This window comes from Oreochromis niloticus, linkage group LG3, assembly GCF_001858045.2.
Source record: "Oreochromis niloticus isolate F11D_XX linkage group LG3, O_niloticus_UMD_NMBU, whole genome shotgun sequence".
Taxonomy (NCBI): domain Eukaryota; kingdom Metazoa; phylum Chordata; class Actinopteri; order Cichliformes; family Cichlidae; genus Oreochromis; species Oreochromis niloticus.
Window position 1 is genome coordinate 45,731,079 of NC_031967.2, and position 3,911 is coordinate 45,734,989.

Consider the following 3,911-nt stretch of genomic DNA (forward strand, 5'->3'; position numbering starts at 1 on the left):
GTGACAGCTTCCAGTAACACGAACAAAAACACAGAATCTGTACCCGGTAAGTGAAAGTGTAAATGTGGTTTGCCACCGTTTTACATTTTAATCATGCAGTTCTTTACTTTTACTAAATAATAACCTATGGTGAATGGCATTAGTATCAGCACTAGCTGGTTATTAGCAGCAAAGTCTCCATTTTAAAGAAAGTTTACACCCGTGGTTAGTAATTAACACCAGCCGCATGCTGCCAAAACTATATATGACTTCATTTAATTGTCCCAGAGAGATTAGCCCCAAGGGCTGTAAAAGTCTCAGGTTTGTGTTTATAAAGAACATGCTAACAGTTATTAAAGGCAGTTATTTTATCATTCATTTAAAGCGACTGCAACTGTATGAAAACTCAAGTAAAAACGTTAAATGCAACCTCGGCAAAAATACCAACATTTGTGACTTTTTTTTAGAATGAAAAATAAAATCTAATCACAATAAATGAGTAAAATTGTGTCAATTTTTTAGGGGACTTAGGGACATTTTATGTTGACATTTATGGTTTTGCATTTGTGTGAAAGAATGTAGAATGAGAAATTTCCCTCAAAAATATAAAAAAGCCAAGTGACAGTTTACAGTTTCTCTTATGCTAACAGTTTGAGTGTACATCTGATCATATTTTTGTCTTATTCAGACTCCACAGTGTTACGTTCAGTGGAATTAGACCAGGCCAGCATCTCCACACAACCCCCTGAGCCACATCTGCACTCAGTCCACACACAGTGGGAGGATCCTTCGCAACAAGACCATCAATACGGCAACAGGTCTCGCAGAAAAGATGTGCAGGATAAGATGACTCAGTGTGATGAAGTTGCATATTTCATTCTTCAAAATGATGCAGACGCTTTGCTGTACACTGGGATAGCCTTAGAAACATTTAACACACTTGTGTCGACACTGGAAGGATATGACAACAATGAATTTGCAATGCCTGTCCGAGATCAAGTCCTCATGACACTTATGACATTAAAGAGTAACCGTGTAATAGGTGACCTAAGCCGCCAGTTTCACATATCACAAAGCATGGCCAGCAAGATCATCTCACACTGGTTAGACAAGCTGGAGGAAGTTCTCCGACCATTAATTCCATGGCTGCCAAAAGAAACTATTCAAGCAACTATGCCTGAAGCCTTCAAGAAGAACTTTCCAAATGCTACATGCATTATAGACTGCAGTGAGACCCTTTGACAGAAACCCAGAAATCTGGGCTCAAGAGGGGAATCATACAGCCATTATTATTCACACAACACAGTCAAATATTTGGTTGCTGTTGCACCATGTGGACTAATCATGTTTGTGTCTGCGGCATATGGCGGCCGATGTAGTGACTAATTTATCACAATGGACTCTGGAATATTAACATACCTAAAACCTGGTGATGAAGTCATGGCAGATAGAGGTTTTACAATTAGAGACTTACTCTTTGAGAGAAAAGTTAGATTAGTAACACCTGCTTTCACAACAAAACGTAAACAGCTAACTGAGGAACAGGTAACATACACACGTCAGATTGCAAATATAAGAATCCATGTTGAAAGAGCAATCAGACGCTTGAAAGTCTACAAAATACTTTCACAAATTGTTCCTATAAGCGTAGCTCCTAAAGTAGACAAGATACTGAGAATATGTGCTGCTCTAGTTAACTTAAGAGAGGATCTCATTCGTGATACACAATAATTTTGTATGTTATGAACAAGTGTGGACTCGGGGATATTACCATTTATTACCATTTACCATTTATTAAGATGGTTACTCAGGACATCAAGTTGTGTAGTGTAATGTAATTATTTTAAGGTTAAAATTTGATGTACATATATGTAGAGAGTAAATAATTCCAGGTCTCCCTTTTTTATCTTCTGTTCTAGAAGAAAGGTTATGTGATACAGTACACACACACACACACACACACACACACACACACACACATATATATATATATGTATATTTATTGCAATCGATTGAACAATTACTACTTTTTTATTCAACCACAATGAGATATCTCAAATCTACAATAATTAGTTGTGCATTCTTGAAATTTTTTTGTGTTGGAAGATTACAGAAATACAGAACTATTCACAACATTTAATGTTGTCAGTTTGTCATTAATTTCCCACCATATGTTAAAATTATGTACATTTTAGTTGTATTGAAATATTTAACAGATTTCATATTGAATGTCTCCTTCTTATTCACAAGACAGAGACCAAACTCTGCAGACGTGTTGGTGTCTGACTGTCCCATTTATAGTTGTAACATGCATTAAACCTTGCCCATTATCTTCAAGTATCTCTCATTTAACTGAAACCGTCCTGCTGCATACTCCTCTACAAATCGAGGTAAGAAATATGAGAAGTAAAACCCTCTCAAGCGCTTTACTTGTTCCTTTACAAATGCTTCATCATATTGCACTGTAAATGAAACATGCTCACTAGGTGTGCAGATCACAAGTGTGGCAGTCTTGAGCCCTGTGCAAAACATTGTAAGTTGCACTTGCATGTAATAGCCTCTGCTGCCAGTTTTCTGCAGCTGCAGCTCTCCATACCAGTTTGATATCGCTGCATTTCTAGGTAAGCTGCTCCGTGAGTGAAGGATGGGTCGACACAGGACATTTTATTTCTAGAAGCACATCTGAGTCAATGACCCCATCAGGACTCGCAGAGAGCCATGGCTCCTGGATGCTGATAACACTACCCATGTTCATACCCTGTTCTTTCAGCTGATGACAAGCTCTAACTTCATTTTCTTTACCATAGTTTGTTTCATAATTCCCACGAAAGGAAGGGTACATGTGCTCAGATAAAAATTTGTCATTTTTTGTGGTGGCACCTACTGGAACTTTTTTAGCGGAGCTTGCTGTAAGTCTGATTTTCCTGCAGTTGTGCCACAAATCAGATGCACTTTGCTCTTTTGTTTCTTCTTGTAATTGTGCTGCTTGCTCTTCAGAAACTTGAATGTATGCCTGGTAGAATGCCCTGCATGGATTACAGCTTAGTTCGTAACTGTGTGCTTGGTGTGGCTGAAAAAATTGCTCATCAACTTTACTGTTGCGGTGAGGACCTGCAGATGGCGAGGCATTGTAACACTTTCCAATTAATATGTTCTTGAGGAGGAAAAGTGGCTTCACTGGTGCTTTGCTAACACTGTCAATAAAGCCTTGATGTGTAAGGTGATATGGTGTGTTAGGGAGAGTTTGTGTCACTGGAGTCCGGGAGTTCACATCGTACTGCTGCTCTGCCCTGTGATGTCTGAAGTTTATCTGGCTTAGACGTTTAGGTTCAAGGTTAGGTTATGCCCAGACCTCTACATCGGAGAGACCAAACAGCCACTTCACAAGCGCATGGCACAACATAGAAGAGCCACCTCCACGGGACAAGACTCAGCAGTTCATCTGCATCTAAAGGACAAAGGTCACTCTTTTGAGGATGCCAACATTTACAAAACAAAATCAGTGCTATCTAACCACCCATCATTCCTAACTGCAAAGAATATGTTGCATTTAACAGATCACTTTTTATCAATAAGCAGGGTTTGTGCTGTATAAAATAAGTTTTAATTGTTTATCTGTTGACTTGTGTTGTCTCACCAGTGATGAATGTGCTGATTCTGCTGGTTGCACACACTCAGCAGAGTTCATTTGATCAGTAGGGCAGCTGTGGCTACAATGTAGCTTGCCATCACCAGTGTGTGAATGTGTGTGTGAATCAGTGGATGACTGAATGTGTAAAGTCTCTTTGGGGTCCTTAGGGACTAGTAAAGCGCTATACAAATACAGGCCATTTACCATTTACCATTTGGACTGTAGTAAAATGCAACTGAGAAAATTTTAAAACAGGAAATCATGACAAAAGGCTAATGTGTTTCCTCCTCCATATCCCTCA

The 3,911-nt window shown here is 39.0% G+C and overlaps 1 pseudogene; it reads left to right on the top strand.

The window, feature by feature from the left end:
- The first annotated feature begins 966 nt into the window (after window positions 1-966).
- Window positions 967-1,736, top strand: LOC112845663 (uncharacterized; annotated as a pseudogene).
- Window positions 1,737-3,911: the final 2,175 nt, after the last annotated feature.